The sequence below is a fragment of the Pongo pygmaeus genome, chromosome 8, assembly GCF_028885625.2.
Source record: "Pongo pygmaeus isolate AG05252 chromosome 8, NHGRI_mPonPyg2-v2.0_pri, whole genome shotgun sequence".
Taxonomy (NCBI): domain Eukaryota; kingdom Metazoa; phylum Chordata; class Mammalia; order Primates; family Hominidae; genus Pongo; species Pongo pygmaeus.
Window position 1 is genome coordinate 49358792 of NC_072381.2, and position 13915 is coordinate 49372706.

General features: G+C 41.9%; 1 pseudogene; it reads right to left on the reverse strand.

Moving 5' to 3' along the window:
- Positions 1 to 516: 516 nt before the first annotated feature.
- The window catches only part of LOC129006279 (ras suppressor protein 1-like), a 164281-nt pseudogene continuing 150882 nt past the window's right edge, over positions 517 to 13915 (reverse strand).

Genomic DNA, 13915 nt, shown 5'->3' on the forward strand with positions numbered 1-13915 from the left:
AGTTTATACAATGCTATTCCTTTTTCTAAAATTTATTGAGAATTACTATGTGATTTGTACCTGGTCAATTTTTACAAATATTATATGTGTGCTTGAAAAAATTATATTTTTATGATTCTACAGTAATATTTTAAACTTATTAGTCATGCTATTTAGATCTTCTATGTATGCAAACTTTTTGCAGCTTGATCTATCCCTTTCTGAGATGAACATGTTAAATCTCATTGAGCATAAATAAAGGGTGCATTATCAGATACATATATGTTCACGATTATTGAAACATTTTGATCTGTTTTTTCCTTTCCTTTCCTTTCAAACCATATCAATATTCTGAAGGTCACAGAACAAGAGAGTGGGAGAGTGAGGTTTGAACCCAAGCCTAGTGAAGAAGAGTGCAGCACTTAACCTCTAATCTCTACTGTTTACATTTAAAAAAAGTTTTAAACCTCTGGATAAAATAATTGGGAACCAGTTAACAGAGTGACAATAACAAAAGAGAAGATAAATGAGACACTTACAATCAGGGACTTAATTGATCAAACAAAGAATACTGGATTTCCTTCTTGCCTGCCTCAGTAAAGAAAGTTATTTTTCTTTAGTTTCTCAGTGTCTGCAGGAAAAGGATTAAGAGATATAACAGAAGAGATTTTGGACTGTACATCCACTCATTGTTAATTCTGTTCATTCTGGAGAATAAAATTGGGAGGAAATTCTCAATTCATAATGTCCTTTACTCTCTGAAGGGGATTAATATTTGTTTCCACTCTTCACAAGTATGCTAGAAAATACTATGCTTCTCATAGTTACTGTAGTAAAAAATGTTATCGATTATTGGCACATATCGTAGGGCACTAAGCTGGCTAGCCCCAGGTGTGTGCAGCATTGCAGACATACGTCCCATGGGCTGTTTGGATTGGTGTAAATAAGGTTTTGGTGTCAATAACACTTTGTGTTTTTTGCATTCCGAGCAGACCAATGTGATTTTCTTCTCTTCTCCAAAGGCAAAATTATCTGGGTAACAAATGCAGGAGAAGAGGTCCCATCATTGCCTAGAAGCCAAGAAACCAGAAACAATTCCAATTCAGAACAAGCAGTGGAAACCACGGAATGCTTACCAAAGAGAATTATGCAAAACACATAATCCAAATATTCAGCTCACATGACAGTGGTCTCATCAGCAGGTGAGAAAATGCAGAAGTGGGACAGAGAACTGCTTGCAAACCCCAGGTGATGCGGCCATCTCTCAAATTACCTTTTTGTTTTTTCTCTGGGGCTGCTGACCTATTCTGAGGATTGGTCAAGGCATATATTGAGTTTCCTTTCTTCACTACCAGTGAAGGTCTTTATCCTCTCTACTAATTAATTCTTCCAGGAAATAATATATAAAGGAAAAAAAAGGGGTGAAATTTCAGTTAGCCACATGGCTGGCTGATTTTTAGGAGACTGGATGCTGGCTGAAAATACTGGCCAAAAAGAGACTTCTGCATTCAGGCAGGCTCCAGAGGATATTTCAATTATGTGCATTCCATTGTCCTGCCCTGGCAGCGTTAACTGCAGATGTCAGGAAAAAGAGAATAGCCTCCATCTGCCTTCTAAGAGAACCCCTTTTTCCTATGAAGCAAAAATACACCACACAGCCCCAGCAATGGGGAGCCATTTGTGGTGCCAACCGAGGGGGCCACAGTCCCTGACTGGCCGCAGATGTCTGCCTGGGAGTCAGCCCGACCCATAAACATCCTCAATCCTTCTGGCTTCAGTGTTTAGGAACCACAGTGCTTTATGGCTCAATCTTTCATTCTCTGCAGTCACACCCATAGGATCTCATCTAATTTGCAGCCTTAAATGTATGCTGATAATGCCCCAAATTATATATGCAGCCTAGATGTCTCTTCTGGACTCCAGATTCTTATACTCCATTACCTTCTCAATGAGATACCCCAAAGGCATCTCAAACTTAACATATTGAAACTCAGTTAAGTACGACCTCCTCTCCTCAATCCCTCTCCTAATCTACTCTTCCTATAACCTTTCCTAGGCTTCCAGTTGCTTAGACTAAAACCTCACAGTTAACCTTAACTTTCTCACCCCTCATCTAAACTGTCACCAATTCCTGTTAGATCTGCCTTTGAAGCAGATCTGGTATCCGACCATTACTTGTATCACTGCCATTACCATTTGGATGAAGCCAGCATCTACTCCCACCAGGATTGCTACAATAGTCTCCTATGTCTCAGACTCTTTGCTTCCACCCTTTCCTTCTGCCCTCCAGCCTATTTTCAACACAGCAGCCAAAGAACTCCTCCGAAAAATAGTCAGGGGCTGCACACCATGGCTCATGCCTGTAATCCCAGTACTTTGGGAGGCTGAGGCAGAAGGATCACTGAAGCCCAGGAGTTTGAGACCAGCCTGGGCAACATAGCAAGACCCCATCTCCAACACAAAAAATGAGAAAATCAGTGGGACATAGTGGCGCATGCCTGTAGTCCCAGCTACTTGGGAGGCTGCGGCGGGAGGATCACTTGAGCCTGGCAGATGGAAGCTATAGTGAACTATGATTGCACTGCTGCACTCTAGCCTGTGTGATCACATAAGACTCTGTGTCTAAACAAGAAAGTCAGATCATGCTATGCCTTTGCTCCAAACCCTTCAATGTCTTCCCATTTGTATCAGTTTCCTTTTGCTGCTCTAACCAATGACCACAAGTGGTGGCTTAAAACAACAGGAATCTAGTCTCTTAATGTTCTACAGTGCACAAGTCCAAAATTGGATTTTATATAACTAAAATTGAGGTGCCAATAGGGCTGCATTCCTTCTGGAAGCTTCAGGGTTGGGGGCAGAAATCCGGCTGCATGCTCTTCCAGCTTCTGGAGGCTGCCTGCCTCAGCTCGTGGCCCCTTTCACAAGTGACTCCAGCCTCTTGCTCCTGTCACCACATCTTCTACTCCTACCTCTGACCCTCCTTCCTCCCTCTTATGAGGACCCTTGTGATTACACTGGGCTCACCTGGGCAATCCAGGATAATCTCCCCATCTCAAGATTCCAAAGCCCATAAGCAAAGTCTGTTTCCCTACATAAGGTAACAAATTCTCATATACTGGTGATTAGGATGAGAGCATCTATGGGGGTGTCCATTTCACACAGAGTAAAAGCCCAAGTTCTGACAATGTCCTACTAGTTCCCATGTGAACCAGACCCCACTTCCTGTATAAGCTCATTGGTTACAACTCTCTCCCCTTTACTCACTCTGTTCCAGCTATACTGTCCTTGCTCTTCCTCAACATAAACCCACCCAGGACCTTTGCACTTACCATTCTCTCCATCAGGAGACCTCTCTTCTTCCTTTAAGTCTCTGCATAAAGGGCACCATCCTATGAGTGAGGGTTTCTCTGATTACCCCTTCCCCATCCGGACACTCCCTTCCATGCTCAATTTTTTCCCAGAACTCTGAATATCACGTGTCTGTCATTCATATTCTCTCTTTCTTTTTTCTCTCCTCTCCCACTAGAACATCATCAATAACAGGTGTTCTGTCTCTTGTCATAATCCTTAGCAAATACCAGGGGCTCAACAAACAGTTGTTGAATAAGTGAATCTTACTTTACTGGAAAAGCAAGTACCTTGGACTCAAAGGTCTGCCCTAAAGTAGGAACTTGACCTGAATAAATAAATGAATGAATGGCTACACAAGAGACTCAACTTACATCTCATTTTTGATAGGTATATAGACTAATATGAAAGCAAGTGCTTTACTACTTAGAAATCAGACATAATGGTTTAAGTAGCTTATTCAAGGACATACAATAAAGAGAAAGTAATACAATCACATATTAAAACTCCAGCTAAGCCCCTGACTTTATTTTGCTGTGTCCCTGCATGTTCTCAGACCTGACAAATCAGAACTCATCTAGATTCTCTTGCTTGGCTGAAATACTAGTACCAAAATGTTACAAGTTAATAAACTCTGGATTTATTATGAAAGGAAATTTCACAGAAATCTCAAAAGCATTTGTCTTGTATATTCAGATACATAAAAAATATACAGGGAGAGATCATAATCCATGCTTTAAAACACCCCCAGAAGCAAACCTGTAGCATAAGCTTCATGTGCATCATCAGTGCCCGGCACTGCCCATCAGCCAGCCAGGAGCAGCATCCAGATGGTCACCTCAGGTGTTGGGGACACAAACAAAAGATCTGACTACATAAGAATTCACCTCACAAGTGGAGATCCTGATTTAGTAGGCTGGGGAGGAAGCAAGTATTGGAGTTCTGTAGAAGCTCCGCAGCTATTACTAATGATAACATCTGTGGTTATTAACCACTGTGCAAGACCTCTCTCTCTCTTTTTTTTTTTTTTCGCTTTCGTCAGGGTCTTGTTCTGTCACCCAGGCTGGAGTGCAGTGGCACCTCTCACCTCAGCCTCCTGAGTAGCTGGGACTACAGGCATGAGCCACAATGCTCAGCTAATTTTTTCTACTTTTTGTAGAGATGGGGTTTCACCACGTTGCCCAGGCACTGGTCTCAAACTCCTGGGCTCAAGCGATCCACCCGCTTCGGCCTCCCAAAGTGCTGGGATTACAAGTGTGAGCCACGGTGTCCAGCCCAAGATCTCTCCTTTGACAAGAAGTTTTTTGCCTTGAAATTGTTTGCAAAAAGCGTTTCTTGATTTTGTAACCCTGCTCCCAAAACAAAACTTGACTGCTTGCAACTCAATAAAGAGAAATGTTGAGTTGCTCCTCAGCCCTTAAAAATCATTAAATAATCCTCTGGTCTTTTAACACTAACAAGAGAGTTAAGGGAAATGGGAAGGGAGGAGGTGGGATTTTCCATCTGTTCCAGGAAATCACGTGACTGCCTTCTCTTTAGCTTAATGAGGCTGCCAACAGAACTCTGGGTGCTGATGGGCGTGCTCTGTGTCTCAGTCTTCCTATGCGTAACCATTAGCCCCATCAGCCTGCTCATAACCTCCGTAACCTCCTGCCATCCAAGGTCCTTGCTTCTTTCATTCATTCAGTCAATGTTTTCTGAGCAAGTACTGCACCCCAGGGAACAAATGCGAAAATGCCCCTGCCCTCCTGGTGTTTGCATTCTAATTTCTAACAAATGGCCTCTTGAAATCGCCAGACTTGTTTAAAGAACTGCTTCCTCTATGTGTTTCTTAAAAATGATGGTATTTGGGGCAGAAAAGCAAATAAGCACAGTTTGAGAAAACAATGTGGTTCAAAGGATTAAAGAAATTAGAGGCTATCGAAGGTCTGCACAAGAAAAGATAAGGGAACTTGTGAACCTTTTGCAGTGGAATGAAGCAGTAACAGAATGACTGGCTTGGAGGTTATTTCTGGAGGGGGACATAAACCCACTCTGGAAATAGGAACGACCTGGCAGAGAATTAGGATTCAGTGGCCAGAAGTAGGACCCATTCCCAGCAAGAACATATTTAACAATTTCTACTAGAAATGGGATCAGGAGAGAGGCAAATTCACGACCAGCAGAGGTATCAACATCTTCAAGTAGCCATAACAACTACTTTAATTCTTTGGTAAAAGTTTTTCTAGGTCAATAAAAAAGTAAGGGGTTAAAAAGTAAGAGTGATACTTCGATAAAGTTATCAATAACAACCAAGACCCAGAAAGCTTACCCAGCTAGTCAACAAGGAGCCATGCATAAGGCTCTTACTACTAACTCCATGCTTTTTCCACTACATCATGCAGGGAGCTGAGCAGGGTCATCTTTCATCAGCAGTTTCTAAGACACGGGACACTACAGCTGCAGAACACAGCGTCGGGGAAGGTCAAACCTATAACAGCTGAACTCTGGTCAATGACAAATGTTTCTCAACGTTTGCCATTGTTGAGACATTGGGTGTCTAGGTGGAGAGTAGTTGCCAAGAAGAGGAGGGACGTTGTTCAGAATTGCTACATTAGGATAACTGTTATTCATGAAACCCAGAACTAAGTTCATTCATCAGCAACCTTACCTAGTTCTGGGGGTAGAACAGTGAGGCGGTTCCCCTGAATGTGGAGCTCTTTAAGCTGGGTAAGCACTCCGATTTCCTTAGGCAGTGAGATCAGGTCTTTATCCCTATTGCTGAGCTAAACAGAAGAAAACAAGGAGTTGTCAACACATTTTCACATTAAAAGTGCTCCACAGAAACTCTCATCCTCCTCCGTGTCCTCTCTTCTACTACAGCTCAGTGCTTTCCATTTATTTACAAGTGCCGGCGGATAATCAAGAAACACTATCAGAAGTAGTGGTTTATTCCTGCAAAACAAACCTTACTTCTGCTCAGATTGACTTGATTCTACCCCAGAAGGCTGCAGCAGTGAATTGATTCTCTAAGAATTTAGATAACTTACTTACTATCTGCAACTTTGTGAGCTTCCCAACATCTGGTGGCAGGATTTCAAAATCATTGTCACTTACATAGAGTGCACACAGGGTGGCTGCAAATTAAACAGCAATATATAAACAGGGTGGCATGGAACCCAACCATTTGAGGTCTGATCAATACAAGGGAGTCAGCTTTGATTAATAACCCTGGCTTGGTGAAAAGCCTTTGACATACCTAGGGCTCCCAATAATAACAAGCAGGTCAAACTTAGATTTACTGGCTTATTGTGTAGCTGATGTGTCCAGGAAAACATCTATATCCAAGAGGACTGATACAATTAACAATGTGGGCACTAGCATTTTGGGGCACAGAGTTTCAACACATTTTCAAAAAAGATTGCTATTTTTCTCACAGATTACTTTTGATTCACATTTATTTCTCCATTTGCATCCAAAGTAAAACAAAGAAAACTACTGTGCCACTTTTATGGATACCTAGGGCAAAAAGGTTCTTTCAAGGGAATACAACTATGTTAAAATAGACCTTTTCCTATGTAAATAGCACTGTGTTAAAAACTAATGAAAGGCTTTCTGGTGATGGAGGCTATAACCACAGCTCATCAGTTCCATAATCTGACTAATTATTACTACTTGTTTCTACAGCCTTAAGGCCAAAAGTAAATGAAGACAAAGGGGCTAAAATAATGGCATGATGTTAACAGAGTAAATCCTAACTTAGCAGAATATCAGCAGTCAGAAATCCTAACTTAAGCAGTAATATCAGTAGTCAGAAATTAAGCAGAACATCAGTAGTCAGAAATTAAGCAGAATATCAGTAGTCAGAAATTTGTTCACAATTACTACACAATGATAATATGATTACAAACTACTGAAGGCTAAAATTCTAAAGCATCTGTTTATCCTTAACCAAAAAAGCTGAGTATAATTAGAGGTATGTTTTGTTTATCAGTATTTATTTTTTAGAGACAGAGTCTCGTTCTGTCACCCAGACTGGAGTGCAGTGGGTCACTGCAGCCTCAAATTCCTGGCCTCAAGCAATCTTCCTACCTCGGCCTCCCAATTAGCTAAGATTACAGTCACATGCTACTATGCCTGGTTAATTTTTTAATTTTTGTTTCTAGAGACAGAGTATCTCTATGTTGCCCAGGCTGGTCTTAAACTCCTAGCCTCAAGTGATCTTTGGAGCTCAGACTCCAGAACTGTATGTTAATGTAACATAATAAAAACAGGTGTTCCACTGCCCAAGAAAATATTTTACAGTTGGTTTCATGTGCTTGAGAAAGTCATAGAGATCATGTATATAAGGTAAAAAGTGAAATTTTAGAGACCAGCTCAGAAAATTCAGATTTTCTGAATGCCATGTAAATTACTAATTGAAGAAATAGAACACTCATTTAAGAGAAGCAAACCTTGTCTGAAATAGTGCATGAGTTCCCAGAGGAAATCATTTTTTAATTTTCAAAAGCATCTTTAGCAAGAAATTTGTTGGCATATAAAAGAATAAAGTGTGTTCACCTATGGCCAACAATTTCTTAATGCCTGTGTACTGGATAAATAGGTCAATAAGAGTACTTTTTAAAAGGCTGGAAATAAGAATCCTGGCTGGAAAATTTAAGAATTCTGTTAGTGATTTATTAATAAATATTTTTATAAATAATTGATTCAGACATCCTGGGCAAATATCCTGCAAAGAATTAATACCAACATGGGAGGATACTTTTTTTGGCATGGTATTTAAAAAGAAAGTCAAGTCTCTTAGCTAAATGTGAGGTTTGATCTCATTTAGGTATATAATCTCTCTCAGAATGTTAACATGATGTTACTAAGTCCACTTCAGCCCAATGGTGTCACATAATGATACATCAAATGCACATAGTGCTGAGCTACGAAGGAATATTCAAAAGGAGTCTCTAAAGAAAAAATTATCTCTGTCCAATAATTTCTCTTGGAGTTTAGGTCCTGGGAAATGAATTTCACTCTTAGAACGCAAAGTATAGTGTTGAGGAGATTTATAGAACTGAAAGTTTCTTACTCAGGTAGAAGTTTCCAGGGGGCCGGGCATGGTGGCTCACGTCTGTAATCCCAACACTTTGGGAGGCTGAGGCGGGTGGATCACGAGGTCGGGAGTTCAAGACCAGCCTGGCTAACAACGTGAAACCCCGTCTCTACTAAAGATACAAAAATTAGCCAGGCATGGTGGTGCACGCCTGTAGTCCCAGCTACTCGGGAGGCTGAGGCAGGAGGAGGCAGAGGTTGCAGTGAGCCGAGATCACGCCATTGCACTCAGTCTGGGGGGGACAAGAGTGAAACTCCATCTAAAAAAAAAAAAAAAAAGAAGAAGTTTCCGGGGAGAGAATTTTCGTTCAAGTTGTAAGTCAAGTCCAGAACCTCAAGAGCTGGCAGGGAGCAGAAGCCTCGTGGCAAAGTGTTCAGCCTGTTCATGCTGTTGCAGGGGGACAAAAATCTACATCAGGACACCAAAGACACATTTATACAGACTATCAAGGGCACCTCGGTTTCACAGGCTGAAAGTGTAAGAGAATGCCATGATCCTAGAGTCACTTTATACTTTATTTTTATTTTTATTTTTTTTGAGATAGGGCCTTGCTCTGTTGCCCAGGCTGGAGGGCAGTGGCACAATCTCGGGTCACTGCAGCCTTGACCTCCATGGGCTCAAGTGATCCTTCCACTTCAGCCTCCCAAGTAGCTGGGACCACAGCTGCACACCATCACACCTCACTAATGTTTGCACTTTTTGCAGAGATGGGTTTTTGCCAGGTTGCCCAGGCTGGTCTCAAACTCCTGAGCTCGAGCCATCCTCCTACCTCAGCCTCCCAGAATGCTGGAAGTATAGGCGTGAGCCACCACGCCCATCCTATTTTTTTTTAATTAAAAAAGTATTTATTTAATATTTACATTGACAAATGAAGATTGTACATACCTATGGTGTACAACATGATACTTCTGATATACGTATAATCCATCGTGGAATGGCTTAAATCACACTATTTAATACACGCATTGCCTCATACCATATACTTGTCTTTTTTTGTCTTTTGTGGTGAGAACGCTTAAAATTCACTCTCTTAGCAGTTTTCAAATATGCTACATATTGTTATTGACTGCAGTCACCATGATGTACAATCCATCTCTTGAACTTACTTCTCCTGTCTAACTAAAATTTCATGTCCTTTGGCAATTCCCCTCTCCCTCCAGCCTCTGGTAACCATTTTATTCCCTGTTTCGATGAGGTTTACTTTTTTACATTCCACATATAAGTGAGATGATGTGGTATGTTGTCTTATTTAAACTAATAATTTTAGAGAGCTTATAGATTCCTGAAACATTTGGAAATTTCTTAGTTGTCATTTTTCTCCAGTGGTGAAATTTAATCATTGTTTTACACAAAAACTCAAACCATCACAAAATATCTGTCCTTGTAAAGAAAAACTTCCTTATGAATGTAGTGATAATATCTGAAACTATACACATGAAGCTTTATAGTTTTCAGACTTTTGTTTTATTTCATTTCATTTATTCCTTTTAGGAGGGAAAATCATGTTGTTTTTTTTCTACAACTGTTAAAATTCAAAGTTATCTTCAGTTAGAATGGTGATGGCCAGGGGATGGAGAGAGGGGCAATTGAGAGATGTTTTTTAATGGGTGTAGGATTCAGGTTTGCAAGATGAGAAAGTTCTGGAGATTGGCTGAACAACAATGTGAATACGCTTAACACCATTGAACTGTATACTACAAAGACAGTAATTTTTTTTTTTTTTTTGAGACAGAGTCTCACTCTGTTGCCCAGGCTGGAGTGCAGTGGTGAGATCTCAGCTCACTGCAACCTCCACCTCCCCGGTTCAAGAGATTCTTCTGCCTCAGCCTCCTGAATAGCTGGGACTACAGGCACGTGCCACCATGCCCGGCTAATTTTTGCATTTTTAGTAGAGAAAGTTTTCACCATGTTGGCCAGGATGGTCTTGATCTCTTGACCTAGTGATCCTCCTGCCTCAGCCTCCCAAAGTGCTGGGATTACAGGCGTGAGCCACTGCTTGGCCAGACAGTACATTTTATGTGCATTTTATCACAACTTAAAAATTTTTTAAATCATACAATTGACTCTTGAGCAACATGGGTTTGAACTGCCTGGGTCCAATGACACATGGATATTTTTCTTCTGCCTCTGCTACCCCTGAGACAAGAAGACCAACCCTCCTCTTCCTCCTCAGCCCACTCAACATGAAGAAGAGGATGAAGACCTTTAAGATGATCCACTTCCACTTGAAGAACAGTAAATGCACTTTGTTTTCCTTATGACTTTCCTAATAACATTTTCTATTCCTTAGCTTACTTTATTGTAAGAATGCAGAATAGAATACATATAACACACAAAATATGTGTTAATCAACATTTCTGTTTTGGTAAGGCTTTCCGGTCAACTGTAGGATATTTGTAATTAAGTTTAGTCAGAGTCAAAAGTTATGTGTGGATTTTCGACTCCATGGGGGGGTCAGTGTGGTGCTCCCTCAACCCATGTGTTGCTGAAGGGTCAATTGTGTGTGGGTGTGTGTGGGGGTGTGTGGTGTATGTGGGTGTGTATGTGGTGTTGTGTGTAGTGTTATGTGTGTGTGTACGGGGGTGTTATGTGTGGTGTGTGGGGGGTGTGCTGTGTGTGTGGTGTGTGTGGGTGGGTGTGGGGTGTGTGTGTGGTGTGGCGTAGTGTGTGGAGGGTGTGGTGGTGTGTGTGGTATGTGGTGTGTGTAGGGGGGTATGGATGTGGTATGGTGTAATATGTGTATGGGGTGTGTGTGGGGGTGTGGTGGTGTGTGTGTTTATGCAGTATGTGTGTGTGGTGTGTGTGTGGGTGTGTGTGCATGTTTGTGTCTGTGTGTGTGTGTGTCTCCAATGAAGTCTAAGGGAATTTTTTTCTTTTCTTTTTTTTTATTATACTTTAAGTTCTGGGGTACATGTGCACAACGTGCAGGTTTGTTACATAGGTATACGTGCACCATGTTGGTTTGCTGCACCCATCAACTCGTCATTTACATTAGGTATTTCTCCTAATGCTATCCCTCCCCCAGCCCCCCACCCCCTGACAGGCCCTGGTGTGTGATGTTAAGGGATTTTTTTTCTACACTATCTTTTATCCTTTTTTTTAAGCCACTTATTTTTCTTAATGCCGTTCCCTTTGAGCATACTTAAAAGCCAATTAAAAAGAAACTTTAATAAAAGTTGACAGATATTGAAAGGTGGAAGGGACTGTGACAATAAAAATCATTCTAGTCATCAATGCTTCTCATAACAGATCCAGCTCGGTCCAGTCCTACCAAGTGGGCCTCACCAGAAACAGCAGACAGCAGCGGGGAAACCAAAATGGAAACGTGGGTTCCCCCTCTCAGGCAGAAAATGACCCAGACAGACTACACCCAGCAAAACTACCTCCACGACTATCTACTGCAATGACAGCAACAATGAACATTCTCCATGAAGTCACAATTTGTGAAGCACATTATGGCAAGTACTTCGCTTGTTGTATTACCTTGTAACACAGGCAAGATGGAGCTTGTAATTAATGCTATCTTGAGACGAAAAAACAGCCTAAGAGAGAGTAAGGAGCAAAGACTTCAGAAGTGACTGATGAAGGTGACATGTGTCTGGATGCACCCTGTACCTCATGGAGGTCCTCCCTATAACTTGCCTTACCGTGTGAGTATAATTCTTTATGCCATTTGAGGACAGAGGTATCCTTTAGTGAAACCCATCTTGGCTCCTTTCCGAAAGAACTGGGAAGTTTTTTCAAACTTTGACAACTCCATCTATGTAGCTGTGTAATTAAATACAAAAAGCTTTACACAATCAATAAAGCACCAACAGCCCAAAATGCAAACAACCCCAAAGAGAACAAGAAGGCAACTAAGATGCATTCATTGAAAAAGAAAAGTTTAGGGCTGGGTGCAGTGGCTCATGCCTGTAATCCCAGCACTTTGGGAGGCCAAGGCGGGTGGATCACCTGAGGTCAGGAGTTCGAGATCGGCCTGACCAACATGGTAAAACGGCATCTCTACTAAAAATACAAAAGTAGCTGGGTGTGGTGGTATGCACTTGTAATTCCAGCTACTCGGGAGGCTGAGACAGGAGAATCGCTTGAACCTAGGAGGTGGAGATTGCAGTGAGCTGAGATCGTGCCATTGCACTGGAGCCTGGGCAACAAGAGCAAAACTCTGTCTAAAAAAAAAAAAAAAGAAAAGAAAAAGAAAAGTTTATAGCTCTGTCCTATGGTGCCTCAAACCAAACAGAAAAAAACCTGAGCTTATTATTTTCTTCCCAAACCTGTCTCCATCTGTTCTATTTTTCAGCTGTCCAACACAGAAACGTAGGTATCATTCCATCCCATCAGTTACTGTCTGTCAACGTTACCACCTGTATATTTTTCATATAAAATCCCTCCCTGCCTCCACTGTCACTGTCCTAGTTCACATGGGACATGAAGCTTATGTTCTTACTGGTCTCCTAACCTCTAGTTTCCCTCCCTCCACCCTCTTCTCCACACTGATCTTTCATAGGAAAATCTGACCATATCTCATATCCACCACTTGGCTATGCAGTTTTCTCAATGGTCAGCGTGATAAAATTGGAGCTCGTTTATTTATTTATTTATGTATTTTTGAGATGGAGTATCACTCTGTCACATAGCTGGAGTGCAGTGGTATGATCTCAGCTCACTGAAACCTCTGCCTCCTGAGTTCAAATGTCTCTCCTGCCTGAGCCTCCTGGGTAGAATAGCTGAGATCATAGGTGCACATCACCACGCTTAGCTAATTTTTGTATTTTTAGTAGAGACGAGGTTTCGCCATCTTGACAAGGCTGTTCTTGAACTCCTGGCCTCAGCTGACCCTCCAGCCTCAGCCTCCCAAAGTGCTGGGACTACAGGCGTGAGCCACCACGCCTGGGAGGAGCTCGTTTATTTAGCACAGAGGCCTTTCATTAGCACTTTTGATTCCCTGCCATTATTATAAACATTTATTTGTTTATAGTTGGTTTCCTCAACTGTAATGGAAGCTCCATGGGCTGGATGGGCAGTTGCTAGAATAATACCTGGTACACGATTGGGAACTTGGTAAATCCTCATTCACTGAACAGCAGATATCCAGGATTCCCTGTCTAGCCTGACCTCTGACCTTACAGCCACCTGCCTCACACTTTATACTCAACAGTGCCAAAAAACCGACAATTCCTAGGCCCCAGGCAAACAGTGCTGTGAGTGTTTAAATATGTCATTTGTGGCTGGGTGTGGTGGCTCATGCCAATAACCCCAGCACTTTGGGAGGCCGAGGAGGGTGGATCACGAGGTCAAGAGATCGATTGAGACCATCCTGGCCAACATGGTAAAACCCTGTCTATACTAAAAATACAAAAGTTAGCTGGGTGTGGTGGTGTGCACCTGTAGTCCCAGCTACTTGGGAGGCTGTGACAGGACAATCACTTAACCCTGAGAGGCAGAGGTTGCAGTGAGCTGAGATCGTGTCACTGCACTCCAGCCTGGTGACAAAGCAAGACTCCATCT